The 16,015-nt window shown below is 35.8% G+C and overlaps 1 non-coding gene across 1 annotated transcript; it reads left to right on the forward strand.

The window, feature by feature from the left end:
- The first annotated feature begins 886 nt into the window (after positions 1–886).
- On the forward strand, positions 887–1,022 carry LOC118620587. Its single transcript, XR_004957489.1, has one exon. It is a non-coding gene; the product is annotated as a small nucleolar RNA SNORA42/SNORA80 family (small nucleolar RNA).
- The last annotated feature ends 14,993 nt before the right edge of the window (positions 1,023–16,015 follow it).

Here is a 16,015-nt window from a genome sequence, read left to right on the forward strand (position 1 = left end):
ATGCTCTAGGTGATAAAGTCATTCCCAGTTTAGTAATTCTGATATACTATACACATATACGGAATTAAACAATGAAATAAATGGATGTATGAGCCAGGTTTTTCACCATGGGAGTGAGAAGTTACAGATAAGCAAGAGCAGGATGCTAGGATGAATTAGAGTTGGAAACTTGAGTATGAACTTAAGTTTAGCTTAATATACAGATTGTTACACTTAGAAATATTTACAGATATGTGCATATGTGCAGGTAAATATAAACACATATGCTCCCTTTCTTCATTACCTGAGAGGGCCTAAACAACAGCACTCTACAGCAACAAGCACATTTGACCTAGGTTTTGGTTTCTGACACTAGTGACGGAAGTATATGGATTTATGGTCATTTCCATATAGTTTCTTATGACCGTATATCTCTATAGATTTTGATATGCATATTTTTAGCAACTAACAATAAGCTGCTTGATTTAATTTGTTAAAAAAAACTTTATGAGCCCTGGCCGGTTTGGCTCAGCGGTTAGAGCGTCGGCCTGCGGTCCTGAAAGACCCGGGTTCGGTTCCCGCTAAGGGCATGTACCTCGGTTGCAGTTTGTCCCCGGCCCTGGTCGGTTGTGTGGGTGGCAGCCACTCGATGTGTCCCTTTCACGTCGATGTTTTTCTCTCTCTCTCTCTGTTCCTCTCTCTCCCCCCCACTCTACCTGAACAAAAAAGGGAAAAATGTCCTCTGGTGAGGATAAAAAAAAAAAAAAAAAAAATTTTACTCACTCTTAATGTAAATGCTCAATTGTAAATCTAAGGTATGATTAAGATGATATTTGTTGTACTCCAATGGAAAGTTAGAATACCCCATGATGATGATGATGATGATGCTTAAAAATGCTGTATGAGAGCATGGTAATGGATTTATGGTAGGCTCTTTTTTGTGGGCCTCCCATAGTGTACTCATGCCAGAATAAATTGCTGCCTTGAACCATTGCTTAGCTCCTTACCTGTGGGCAGTTAGCACTGAAGGGGGTTGTATAGTGTGAAAAAAAAAATGAAAAAAAAGAAGAAAAAAAAAATGCTGTATGAGTTTCCTCATCTCAAAGCATTCAAATATTCCTTTTTCTCAGGCTTAAAAAAGTATAACCGTGTGAATACTACCTCTACATCATTTTTTCCTACAATGTAACCAAAAGGTTTAATTAGTGGACTTCATGTAGATATTTATTTATAGCTTACGTGGAAATTCAGTGAATTCTAGGCGAACTTGGGTAGTGCTTTACAAACTATCACGTGCATGTGGTTCACTTGGGGATCTTGTCAAATGCGCTTTCTGTTCAGTAGTTCTGAGGTGAGACCTGTGAATCTGCATTTCTAGCAAGTTTCCAGATGACGCCTGAGCTTCTGCTTTATGACCTACTTTGAGTAGCAAGAGACCAAGCTTTCTCACCAAAGAAAACCCCCTGGGCATTTACTAATTTATTTTTTAATACCAATGCTTGTTCCCACCTAAGACCAACAAATCAAAATTTCTGAGTTCAAGTCTGAGCATAAATATTAAGGGTTGCAGTTGATTGTAATATTTAGACAAGCTTGAAAACCATAGCTCTTGAGCAGATAAGCCATAAATTAAATAAAATGTATAACATTACTTAGAGCAAAATAATATGGGCAGCGGGACTTACAGATACAGTTTTTTTAATGTGCTGGGAAGAACTGTAAAACAATTTGCTATTTTTGATCCTGGCTTATTCTAAACAGAGACTGACAGAATGGCAATTGTACTAAATTAACTGACTTGCATTGCATTGCAGCTTTGTGATAATGGAGCTGTTGATGAGGCAGACCATTAAATTTATTTTCACTCAAGACTGAAGTAAGGTTTGAACGGAAGTTCCAGAGGTGAAAAATGAATGTGTAAGCATATTTGTATTCACATATGGAGGAAATTAATTCATTTTGTCTATGAATAGTTTTGGCATAACATACACTCAAATGACTATAAATAGAAATCATTGTTTTATAGTGAAGAAAATCATTTTGAGATTCTTTTGTAGGCAGTTGAAGAGTTATTACAGAAATATACTTGTTCCAATAAAATGACTACTACTAATAACAACTTAGAAAGTATATAGTATGTGCCATGTGTTTTATATATAATATGTATAATATTATTCTCCCCATTTTATATGAGGAGGAAATTGATAGTCAGAGATGTTAAGTAACCTTTCCAAGTTTGCACAGCTGTGGTGGAGGCAAAATTGAACCCATTTATCTGACTTCAAAGTCCATGCATTTTCCTGTCCAGGCTCATCACAGCTAGAACTATTTGAAATGCTAACTACTCACTGTGTTAATTCATACTCAAAATGCTCATAAGACACATAAGGAGATATTTAAATGACACTATTAAGTATTTTTCAAAGTAATATATAACCATGAGTATGTTATTTTTTTTTCAGTGATGCATTTGCTCTAGAAATTATAAGCCTAGAGATATAAGTAGTTACACATTCAGTCCAGGAGTGCATGAAGTTTTGCCTTTTAATTAATGACTCTTAACAAATAGGCACCTAGTTCCTCATTCTATCATTAACACCAATTCCTAGTTTCATGTATGAACCCGAAATTTTCTTTAAAATACTTGATTTATAAAGAGAGACAAAAGAGATCTTATTTGTGGAGTGCTACCCATCAGATATGCTAACTGATTTTATATATGTGTATATTTTATATATGTATATTATATATATGTTATAATGTTATATATAGATTTTTTAAAAAGCATTACTTATATAGAACTTGAATATTAAAAACTATAAATATATAGGTAACTATTTTTCTCTTTATTATAGAAAAATTCAAATGTATATGATAGTAGCATTAAGCATATGATAAATATCCAAGAACCCCTCATTTAATTTCATAAATGGTCTACCATTAGCCATTTTGTTTTATCTATAACCATCTACTCATAAGTAATTTTTTATCTATAACTATACTCCTCTAAATATTTTAAAGAAAACCTCATTGTCTGTACTTATATCTAAAACATAAGAAGTTTTTTATTATAGCTGTTAAAGGTACTCCTATATGATTTTTATTTTTTATTTTATTTCTTAATTGAATTTATTGGGGTGACATTATATGAGAAGTTCGTAACATGATCACATTGTCATTATTGAACCTAAATATTTTAATAATTTAAAAATGTTGAGTGTCTACTCAATACTCAAATATCTCTAATTGTATTACAACCTTCGTCTCTCTCCCTTTCTGACTCTCTTTTTCTTATAATTTTATTATGTGAATCAGGATTACAAAATTTAAGACATGATTAGATTGCTGTATTTTAAAGATCCTTTCAGACCATAATTACCCCTTCATCAACTTTTTCTTGAATGTTTTTATTGATTATTTAGAGAGAGGAAAAGAGAGAGAGATAGAAACATCAATGTGAGAGAGATACATTGGTTGGCTGCCTCCTGCATGCCTCCTATTGGGTCTCGAGCCCGAAACCCAGGTACATGCTCTGACTGGGAATCGAACTGGGACCTCTCAGTTTATGGGGTGCTCAATCCACTGCGCCACATCACCTGGGCTCAACTTTTTTTCCTACGTCCTTTGCTTGTTGCTATTGTTAACTACGTGGGGATATTACTTTTTGTGCAGCTTTCTATACCTTGGAGTTTGATCATTTTTATCCTTATGCTATTCTTACACATTTTCTTGTATTCCCTGAATTTCCTCTAAATTGGTAATTAGATATAAGGGTTGATCAAATTTAGAAAAAAAAAAGAACATTTTGGTGAGACTACTTCATGAGGAGATAGATATATAATATCTGTATCTTTCACATGATCATAAAAGTTCTTGATGATAATTGCCTAGACCCAATAATTAATTAAAGGTTCCAAAAGGATGATATTCTTCTATTTTTTTTTTTGGCTGGAATTCTTCTATAATTTTTTTTTATTATTCTCTGTCTACACATTGGTAAGCCTAAAGGCCAGTTCATACAGAAAAAGTAAATTATATTATTTATATTATTTACTAGTTTCCAAAATAATGAGTTGACTCTTCAGCACCATCCAATTACCTATAAGGAGTTTTAAAATATCCCTTTTTGGTATCACTATGAACTCATGAAATTAAAAATATTTAATTTGTTTCAATTTAGTGCAGCCTATATTATGAGCTTTTTTTTTTTTGGCTCCTCATTTTGAATACTTTTGTCATGACCATAACAGTCCTAATGTTTCCACTCATCAAATAATGTCTGAGCTACACTGGTACATTGTCTTTAGGCTTTCCTGGGAAACAGAGATAGCAAAAGTGTGTGTGTATATATTTTAAGGATAAAATACATTATGAGTTCTTATTGATTTTTCAAAATCAATTTCTATACTGTGAGTTTTAAGGGTCATAGATCTCAAATCTCTTTTTCTTACAAGCTGAACATACTAGCTGTAAAGAACATCAGCTTAAATATTCATTTGCTGTATCCTGTATATATACTCATAAAATGATCTCAGAATAAAAGTAAGTAAAAAAGTACCAACAATATTATTACTGAAAGAACTTTACAAAGTAAGTTTTTTTAAAAATTTTTCCTAGGGTGTATTTTATTAGAGTTGTGAAATCAAGTCACAGTATATTAATTTGAAGTAAATGGTCTTTGTATAATTATATCACCAACTGGATAATTAGGGTAATTGTTTTATTTCCTTTACAATTTTAGGAAACACATTTCAAATTATGTAAAATGTATGTCACCAAAGTCAACTTTGCAAATCAAAACATGTTTTAATAAGTCTAGTTTTTATTCCTGTCCCTTGTACTCAGTTTCATCCATTCAGCACATATTCATTAAAAAAAAAAAAGATTCTTCTTACCTCTACATTGGTTGGTATTGTTCTAATAATTATATAAGAAGCTTAATCCCACCCCTTCTGTTAACAACAACTACAAAAAAGATTTACTTAAAAGAATAATATTTAATTTAGTTAGTAACCATCTCTTCCCCTCTATTCTTATATTTTTTCATCATCTCATTTTAAATAGTATACTTTTCTTTTTAATCCTCACCTGAGGATTTTTTTTTCCTCATTAATTTTCAGGAAGAGTGGGAGAGAGAGACAGAGAAACATCAATGTGATAGAGACACATCATCGATTGGTTGCCTCCTGCATGACCCCAGCAGGGCTGGGGATGAACCGCAAAACCACAACTGAGGTACATGCCCTTGACCGGAATCAAACCCGCGACTCCTTGGTCCACAGGTCGATGCTCCAACCGCTGAGCCAAACGAGCCAGGGCTAAATAGTATACTTTTAATTATAGTTGAATCAGTAAGTTTGTCTCAATTTTTCTATACTCTCACTTATTTGTCACATTTTTTCAAATTAAATAATTAGAGCATAGAGCCCTTATAGAAGTGTATCTTTAGTTTTATACTTAAAGGTCTTCTTACTTGTCTTATTCCATTAATCTATTGTACTTCTTAAGAAACTTCTATAAAATATACAGGGTGGGCGAAAGTAGGTATACAGTTGTTCATATGGAAAATAATGCAATAATTAATAAAAAATAATGCATGAAAAATCCCTACTTTGCATACTCACAACTGTAAACCTATGCCTATGTTCTCTACCACTTGCTGTAAAATTCCTTTTTTAAAATTTTTAAATCTTTTTTTTATTGCTTTTAGAGTGAAAAATTTCATAATTTTATCTTCTATTTTTCCTAGGGATTTCCCCATTAAATTTATTTTCTCTTCTACATTCTTTTGTTTGCATTTCATTTATGAAGTGACTCATTCTTTAATTTCGAACTTTTTTCTTATTTTTATATCTCTTTTTTCAAATATTGTACATATTTGCCTCAATTTTATTATAATTATGTCTGTAAATCTTTCATAGTTTAATTTATTTTCTCAATTACTTTTGGTTTGTTTTGAAATATAAATTAAAATTTTATTAGTTTTTTGGGGGCATTTCTTTCTGGTGTGCTTTCCTTTTTATAGAGATATAGTTTCTTACTTTTTTCTTTTTCTGACATTAAAATTGTGCAGGATTTGACTCATTTTTTTCTAGTGCTTATATTTAGGTAAAAGGGCTATCTTAGAGTTGTAGAACTAGGGGTAGATCAGCATTACTTTTTTAGCTTTGTTGTTCTAGAAATACTTCTTGTTTTTGTGAAGGGAAATATGACCTCATACTTTTTGAGATATTTTTCTATTTTATCTGTTCATATGCTGACACCAATTATGTCATATAGCTATTAATATTTAAAATATATTCACTTATCCACCCTTTCCTTGTCTTTTTTTAGTAGATATTGTCTTTTGGTTTTGTTTTGTTTAGTTCTTTCGTATGTTTTACGGGGAGGTTTCGAGAAATTTAGAAACTAAGCGGCTACCATCAGCATTTTTCTCTTGGTGTCCTAAGACTCATAGCTTCTCATTGTGCTTCACCATTATTCCTCATTGTACATAGAAGAGCAGAGTGGCTTGTTATTTAATTTTTAAAACATACCAGTTACAACAAATTTGTATTTTGTTATTCTACTTGATGCTATGGGGGACATTTATTTTATTGAAATAATGTGTGTGTCTTTTAAGCAACTGAAAACTGGAAATAAAATTTATAATTTTATGAAGGTTATGCAATAAATGACATCTTAAGCATTAAATGTACAACAGTTGTTTTTGCCTTAAGGTGATCTTTAAAATGTCTCAAGGGACAGCCATGAACCTTTTAAATTCTTGGAATAATTAAGAAGATTTCTGTGTAAAGATCAAACAGAGGGTAAAAGTATCTATAGGAGGCAAAAAATCAAGCATTCCCAATGAAGATTGATGGTCGCTTGTCATCTCAGGCTTTTTAGAGAGAAATGTCTACTAAAGTTTGCCTTTCTGTAGTCATTAACTTTTACTTATCTCTAAAACAATGAGAACAGAGTGGCTCAATTTTCAAAGCTTCAATGTAGTCACTGACAATGATAATTAAAAAATGTAACAGTCAAGTCTGGCACCATGAAATAAAAACATTGAGCAGTCATCAGCTCAATTTCTGAATTTCACAAATCTCTAGCGACAGAGAGTTTTATGGAAGTTTGCATCATTTACTTCGAAAAGCAGAAGCACTTCCAAGGCAAAATGGCTCTTGCTACTCCCTGAAAAGTTTTTATTTTGGACCTCATCTATTTGATATAATTATTTGGGGGTTTGGAGATTTAGAGTAAACTATGGAACTCTTGTTTTCTTGGACTAGAAAATTGACTAAATAGACATCTTGTTCAGGTGTGAGTAATGAAGAGAGATTGGCTTCTTTCTTGAGATGGACAGACTTCTGAGGAAAGTAATGGTATTATTCCCTGAGATGCAGGTGGATGATGCTGTTCTTGTCAATGAAAGAATTGAAGTAAATTTCAAGAACTAGTATATTTTGACAATTTCCATTGTAATGAACTTGAAAGTCAGGCCTCTGATAGTATATATCTACTCTGCATTAAAGTGACTTAAATTTAAAGTTAAAAGTTGTTAGAGTTTTAAAAATTTCTTATATATTTTTTTAAATTTATCTTTATTGTTGAATGTATTACAGATGTTCCCCCTTTTCCCCCTACTGACCCCTTTCTCCCTACTCCCACCCCCTCCTGCCTTTCACCACACTGTTGTCTGTGTTCATTGGTTATGCATATATGCATATAAGTTCTTTGGTTTATTTCTTTCCACCCTCCCACCCCCGTTCCCTTTGAGGTTTGTCAGTCTAACAACCAATTTGTACTTCTTAATCCCTTCACCTTTTTCACCCATTCCCCGACCCCCCTCACCTCTGGCAACCAACAAAATGTTCTCTGTATCTATGAGAATGTTTCTGTTCTGCTTGTTCATTTTGTTTGTAGATTCAATTGTCAATAGGTATGTATTTATTGCCATTTTGTTTGTTCATATTTTTTATCTTTTTCTTCAAGAAGACCCTTCAACATTTTGTATAATAATGGCCTGGTGGTGATTAACCCCTTTAGCTTTTTCTTGTCTGGGAAACTTTATATGGCCATTGATTCTAAATGATAACTTTGCAGGATAGAGTAATCTTGGCTGTATATTCTTGCTTTTCATCCCTCTGAATATTTCCTGCCACTCCCTTCTGGCCTCAAAGTTTCTTTTGAGAAATCAGCTGACAGCCTTATGGGAACTCCCTTGTAGGTAACTAACTGCTTTTTTTTTGTTGCTGCTTTTAAGATTCTCTTTGTCTTGAACATTTTGCATTTCGATGATGATGTGTCTTGGTGTGGGCCTCTTGGGGTTCATCTTGTTTGGGACTCTCTGTGCTTCCTGGACTTGTATGTCTGTTTCCTTCACCAAGTTAAGGAAGTTTTCTGTCATTATTGTTTCAAATAGGTTTTCACTTTCTTGTTCTTTCTCCTCCTTCTGGCACCCCCATGATGTGAATGAAGCTTGAAATTGTTCTAGCGGCTCCTTACCCTATCCTCATTTTTTTGGATTCTTTTTTCTTTTTGCTGTTCTGATTGGGTGTTTTTTCTTCCTTATATTCCAAATCGATGGTTTGCTTCTTGGCTTTACCTACTCTACTATTGAATCTGTGTAAATTATTCTTTATTTCAGTTAGTGCCTCCTTCATTTCTGACTGGTCCTTTTTTTACACTCGTGAGGCCCTCACTAAGTTCATTGAAATTCTCACTAAGTTCATTGAGCATCCTTATAAGCACTGTTTTGAACTTTGCATCTGTCAGATTGTTTATCTCCATTTCATTTAGCTCTTTTCCTGGAGTCTTGTTCTGTTCTTTCATTTGGTACATGTTTCTTTGTCTCCTCATTTTGGCCGCCTCCCTGTGTTTGTTTCTATGTATTAGGTGGAGTTGTTATGTCTCCTGGGCTTCCGGGGGGAGCCTATTGTAGTAGGTGTTCTGTAGTGTCCAGTGGCACAGCTTCCCTGGTCTCCCAGCTGGGCCCTCGAGATACATCCCTCATGTAGACTCTGGACGCTTCTGTGTAATTGAGTCTTGACTGCTGTTGGCACATCAATGAGAGGGATTTACTCAGGCTGACCAGCTGCAAGGGCTGGCCATGCCCACTATCATCCGACCTCTTATCTACCGACCTCTGACTACCTTGGATGATCAGCTGTGCAGGGGCCCACCACACAGAGCAAGACTTATTTCAGTTATGCTCTGGTACCCACTGACTCCATTCCTTGAGTGTGTCACTTATCGAGGTGGTTGGATGTGGTACTTCGCTGTCTTCTGAAGCTGTCCACTGGGTGTGCTGGCTCTGGGGCAAGCTTAGCCACTGCCTGTGTTCTACCCAAGGACACCAGACATACGCTTACAAAGCATTCTGCAGCTGGCTGCTTCTTGTGCAGGCCTTGGAGGTACCCAGGCAAAGACAAGTTGTGAACCAAGGCTGACTGCTTTTAATGCCAGGCTTGGGGCCACTTAAGGAGTGGTATGGGGCTCCCTGAGACCAGATGCTGCTTGTTTGAGAGAATTTAGGAAAATCTGAAGCAGGATCCTAGACAGGTCAATCCTATGGTAAAGCAACTGGCAACAGCTTGGGTGGGCCTGAAAGTTGAGTGGGGCGGGGCCTCAGGGAGTCACCAGGGCGGGGCTACCAGTGTGAGCCAGGTTGCTGGAGTCCCAGATATGGTGGCTGTCTGCTGCCCCAGGGAAGGGCTCACCAAAGGAACAGCGGCCTCCACCAGCATGTCTGTCCAAGAGAAACCTGCCTCTCCAGCCTTCACCCCAATGCCAAACAACTCAGTTCTTCCCCGTATGTTTCTGGTGCCTTTCGAGCTGCCTCCCCCATGCTGGAGCTCAGAGAGAGCAAGTCAAAGAAAGTCCGTGCGCGGGCCCTTTAAGAGGAGCTGCCTGGGGCTCCAGCCGCCTCAGCCTCCCTGAGCCTCAGTTCCCGCTGGTTTTTCCAGCCAGAGTGATGGGGATTCTCTTCCTGGCACTGGAACCCTGAGTTGGAAGCCTGGTGTGGGACGGGGACCCCTCACTCCTCAGGAAGGACATTCCCAGCCAAGCTGTCCTCCTGATTTTTATCTGCCACACGTGGGTGTGGGACCAGCCTGTCCCCTCCGCCCCTCCTACCAGTCTCGGTGTGGCTGCTGCTGTAATTTTCTAGTTGTGGGACTTCCATTCTTTCAATTTCAGGTGGTTTTGAATGAAAGTTGTGCTCTAGATTAGTTGTAATTTTGATGTGGTAGTGGGAGGAGGCGAGACCATGTTTACCTATGCTGCCATCTTGACCAGAAGCCTCTATTTTTAATATTTAAAACATATTTTATTTTTATCTAAAAACTAAGGACATATAGAATAAGTTACAAAGCATCTATAATTGCATAATTCAGAAATAAAACATTGCAATTTGGAATGTCTAACTTTTTTCTATGAATAGTTATTAAATTTTAGAAAAATAAGTTAATATTCTACTGTCAACTGCTTACTATATTGTTGATAATTTCTTTATCTACATGTATATCAATACAATATTTGTTTATTTGTATTGATATTTAGAAAGAAGAAGAGAGAGAGAAATATCCATGTGAGAGACATATGGATCAGCTTCCTCCCACACGCAGCCCCATGGTGGACCAAACCTGAAACCTGGGCGTGTGCTCTCACGAGGAACCGAACTCTCCACCTTTTGGTGTATGGGACAACGCTCTAACCAACTGAGCCATACTGCCAGGGCTCAATACAATCAATTTCAATGGCTGATTTTTCTTCCGTAGGCAATATGTGCCATAGTTATGTAATCAAGCATTTATTAATAGATTTTTGGGTAGTCTCAGTTTTTCAGTATTGTTAATAGCTTAACAGTATTATTAAAAGTTAACATCTCAAGAAACAAATCTTGCAAAATGCTTCTAAGATTTCTCTTAGAGAGTAAATTCATCGATGTGGGATTGTATATTTCACTTTAGATAATCCTGACAAATTATCCTACCAATACTCAGTATTATTATTCTAATTTTTTTACCTGTCAATTTGATAAGTGAAAGGTGCTTAAATATTATAATTATTTTAATCTTAGAAGTAATATGAATTTTAATTTTTAGTAGAAAATATGAATATTATTTAGTGAATATTTGCATTTCTGCATGTATGAATTGGCCATTTGTTTTCTTTGCTCATTTTTTTACTGAGGCATTCATCTTTTTATCTTATTGAAACAAGTTTCTAATTTACTGATGATATCATCGCTTATTTAATTTTAGTTCAAAAGTATTATATTTTCTTCCCAATTTATCTACTCTACCATAATCAGTTTATCTGCTCTACCAGACAATTTCCATAAGCATATACCCACTCTGTTATTACTATTACTTAAAACAAAAACTACATACCAATAAGCAACAAACTGCTCTCATCTATGGACAAAAGAAGGGGTTCAATGGAAAGTAACCTCACAGGGTGATCTGATTTTGAATTCCTAACTAGATTGATCATGCTGGTTAATTACACCCATGCATATAACTTATTTAGCAAAAGGCTTATATTTTACTTAAATAAGCCCTGTCCATTATTTCTGTGCATCTAGGTTAACGCATCTTTGAAATAAGCACCTTCAAAAGTGCATTAATCCGCCCTGGCCTGTTTGGCTTAGCAGTTAGAGCATCGGCCTGTGGTCCAGGGAGACCTGGGTATGGTTCCCGCTAAGGGCGCGTCCTCGGTTGCAGTTTGTCCCTGGCCCTGGTTGGTCGTGCAGGTGGCAGCCACTCGATGTGTCCCTTTCATGTCGATGTTTCTCTCTCTCTCTCTTCCTGTCTCTCCCTCCCACTCTGTCTGAACAAGAAATGGAAAAATGTCCTCGGGTGAAGATAAAAAAATAAAAAAAAAAAAAAATATATATATATATATATATATATATATATATATATATATATCAAGGGGAAAAAAGGGGCATTAATCCAGTTAACTGTTCTGTAATTCATTCCCCATCTCACTGTTCCCTCTTTAATTTCATATGTATAACAGAAGTGCAAGTTGTTATTATGGGAGGATTTATCTCGCTCTCCTGAGATATCGCTTCCAGGTGTATCCTCTTTTTTGGTCCAACATTTTTTTTTTATAAGATTTCTCTACAGGTTCAGATGTCCTTGTATAGACAAATCTTACTTCTCTCTCCAGATTCCACCATATTTCCAACAAAATTTCTGAAAAGAGACTTCTATAGTTGTTGTCTTTTTCTCCTTCTATTCTACCCTAAATCTTTACCACTCAACTAAACCTTCTCTTGACATGTTCTAAAGACCTAATTTTCTTCCTCTAAAATGCAGATTCTCAGTCCTTGCCTTACTTGAACTAAAGTCAGCCTTTGACATACGTTCAGTGTCACCCTCCTCTTAGAATGCCTTACTTCTCCTTGTCCCTCCTTCACTCCTTGGTTCTTCAGCTTGTCTTCTCCCCAACTTTTAGAATTTAGAGTGCTCCAAAGGTTCAAACCTTGTTCTTCTCCTTTTCTGTCTTCACTCTCAGTAATTTTAAGGGTTCTCTTGAGTTGAATCACATATAACCTGGACTAGTGTGAATCCTGACAATTTTTTTTTTTTTTTAAATAATGCAAGTATTTAACCTACGCTTTGATTGTTGGAGCATCCATTTCAAAGAAGTACCCACTTCAAAGCCTGCTATCTCTAATAAACACATACATGTGGTCACAGGACTAGATACAGTGGAACCTCGGTTCTTGAACTTAATTCATTCCCGCAGGCTGTTCGAGAAGTGATTGTTCAGAAAGCAAATCATTCTTTTCCCATTAGAAATAATGCAAATTGAATTAATTCATTTCAGACCCCCAAATTATTCCTGGTTTAAACCTTTCTTATATACAGTACATGTTTAATGTTCTTTTTTTTTTTTTAATTTGTTTTCCTTTATTGATTTTAGAGAGAGAGGGAGAGAGAGGTAGAAACAACGATGAGAGAAAACATCGATTGGCCACCTCCTGCATGCTCTCCACTGGGGATATGGCCCACACTCTGGGCATGTGTCTGACCGGGATCGAATCGGTGACCTTTTGGTGCATGGGTCGAAGCTCAACCACTAAGCCACACTGGCTGGACTCTTTTATATATAAACAAACACTTCTTTTCTTACATTTATTAAACCACCCCCTACTAGCCTTAAAGAAATCACTTTCAGCACTCATTGCAGGGGGGTCTTTCAGAAGGTTAGCATATCATTGCTTCCGAAATGCTTGTCCCCAGCTAACTGCTTTTTGTTTATCTCAATCAGCAAGGGGTTTTTCTACCTCTTCAGTTGCCTGTGATCATTGTTTCTTTTATACCTTTAGAACTCTTGATGGCCTCTTTATGTTTTAAAATTACGCTAATCATCCATTCACCAGCAACAAAAGCAAAAAAATAAATAAAAAGAAAACACACACACACACACACACACACACACACACACACACACAACAAATAACAAAACATACCGCACTGAAATATTCACAGCAGAATTTTGTGAGATGTTAACAGGGCAAGGTTTAGCTGTAAACTGACTCATAGACTCATAGTGGAGCAGTCTCTCCTTTGTTTGTGGTCTGAGAGAGCTTTTAGTCCCGCTGATGTATCAGCAGGAAAGGTTGTCCAGTTAACCAAGATGCTTTTGTGAACAACTTGGTCGAGAACCAAATTGTTCCAGATGGGAGACATTTGAGAACCGAAGATTTACTGCAGAGTCAAGTTACCTCCATGCCCTGAGACTCCTTTTAGAGATTTTGGTTGATTTCAGTAACTGAGGATTTGGGCTACTTATCTGTTTTCTCTCGCCCTGCTTTAAACTGCCACCCTCATGTTTTAAATTCACCAGTAAAGAGTGAGTCCACAAAACTCCAGGCCCTTATGTCCACCCCAATAAAAGCAGAACCTCAGGCATGTGCACCCTCTCTCTCTACCTGCGATCTCACTGTATGGCCCAGATGTGTTGTGCAATTTCCAGGTCTTCTATGCAGTAAACCTGTATCTTTTCAAAGTGTCCTGATGGTTATGGCTGAAAGGCAAATTGCAATCATAGTAGGGGTTACAAGGGCCAGTCCAACCACAAACTTGTTATTAATATGCTGAGAATAGTACAAAACACCTGAAGACTTTCAAACTTATGTTTCTTGATCCTAAACTCCTCTGAAGTTCAGACTCCTATATTAACTTCTCAACAGACATTTTTGTTTGGATATTTTAATATCCAAACAAATGTAACTCAAATGTAACAGATTCAACATTGAGTTCCCAGTGTTTCCTCTCAAATTTTTTCCTTAGGTTGTCTCCCCATCTCAGGAAATGCAACTTCATATTTCCAGGTCCTTAGGCTAGCAACCTCGGAATCACCCTGGACCCTTCTCTTGTCCTACTCTGTGTGTAACACACCCACATATTCTGAAAAACAAATCTGAAAAACAAATAATCTGTGTATCAGAATTTCACTATAACTGTCCTGATCTGTAGCACTAATATCTCTTACCTAGATAATTGCTATAGACGTCTATCGACTCTCCCAATTTCTGCCTGATGTACATATAGTCTATTCTCACAGCCAGTACAATCTTGTCAAAGTAGAAGTGTATTTGCCATTTCTATTTACTGTTCTGTGAACTGTCTTGATGTACCCATTTTATCTACTATAATTTTAATATCTTTTCCCAGCTACTTATTTTATCCCAGGTTTTTGCTTGTCTTTATACTTTTCTGTTAAATAGAATATTTAATTTTGTTATATTTAAAATTATTACCTTTAGTGACTTCTGCTTTGAAGGACTTATCTAAGAAATACTTCCACTTCACAGAGGTCATAGGATATTTTATATTTTCTTCTAATATTTATGCAATTTAATTTTAGTGGAGTTTTAATAAAACTAGGTCCATAATTCAGTTTTTGAATAGTTTTTGAAACAGGAGCTCAACACCATATCAAAAATTAATTATAACCACATCAGATACTGAGTAGTTTACCTCCCCCCCCCCGCGCTTTTTTTTTTTTAGTCCTCACCTGAGGACATTTTTTGATATTTTGTTCAGATAGAGTGGGAGGGAGAGAGAGAGAGAAACATCGACATGAAAGGGACACATTGAGTGGCTGCCACCCACACGATCCAACCAGGGCCGGGGACAAACTGCAACCGAGGTACATGCCCTTAGTGGGAACTGAACCTGGGTCTCTCCGGACCGCAGGCCAACGCTCCAACCGCTGAGCCAAACTGGCCAGGGCTTTTCCCCCATTTTTAATGCTGTATTTAATATACAATAAGTTTTTTTATATATATGTTTATATATTTATATCTTTGTTCTGTTTGTCTGCCTCTGAGCTAATTTAAGACTTTTAACTTTAATTAACATGTTAGGCCAAATGTTCTCTCTTATTTTATTTTTTATGTTTTCTTGGTTATTTTGAAATTTATTGTGCATAGAAGTCCAAGTGAGACATTTCATGAAAAATAATACTGAAATTTTGTTCCATTGAATCTGCATATTAACTTAAGTTTTAATGAACATTTATGATACTGTATCTTCATATTCATGAAGGTATTGAGTAGGGTATTCATTTATTCAAGTCTTCTCTGTTGTAGCATTTGATAATCTATAATGATTTTGCATATCTTATCTTAAATTTGTGCTACAGATTTGTATTATTTTATAAATTGAATCAGTTCTATTTTTAAAATAATATTTGCATTTGGGTATTGCTGATCAATAGCTATTAATCTTTATGAAATCTTTTTATGGAAGTATAACAAACATAAATTAGATCCCCAAATTGTAAGTATAATGAATTTCCACAAAGTAAACATCCCAGCACCCAAATCTAGAGAAAGGTCATTTCAAGACCCTCCAAAGTCCTCTTCTGTCTCCCTTCAATTACTGTTCTCCTTCTCCAAATAATTACTAGGTGATTGCCTAATCTATTGATTAGTATTGCCTGATTTTGAAGTTTACACAAATGGAATCATTCAATGTATACTCCTTGTGTCTACATATTTTTGTTTAATCATGTTTTAGCCACACAT

The sequence above is a fragment of the Molossus molossus genome, unplaced genomic scaffold (genome assembly GCF_014108415.1).
Source record: "Molossus molossus isolate mMolMol1 unplaced genomic scaffold, mMolMol1.p scaffold_m16_p_7, whole genome shotgun sequence".
NCBI classification, from domain to species: Eukaryota; Metazoa; Chordata; class Mammalia; order Chiroptera; family Molossidae; genus Molossus; species Molossus molossus.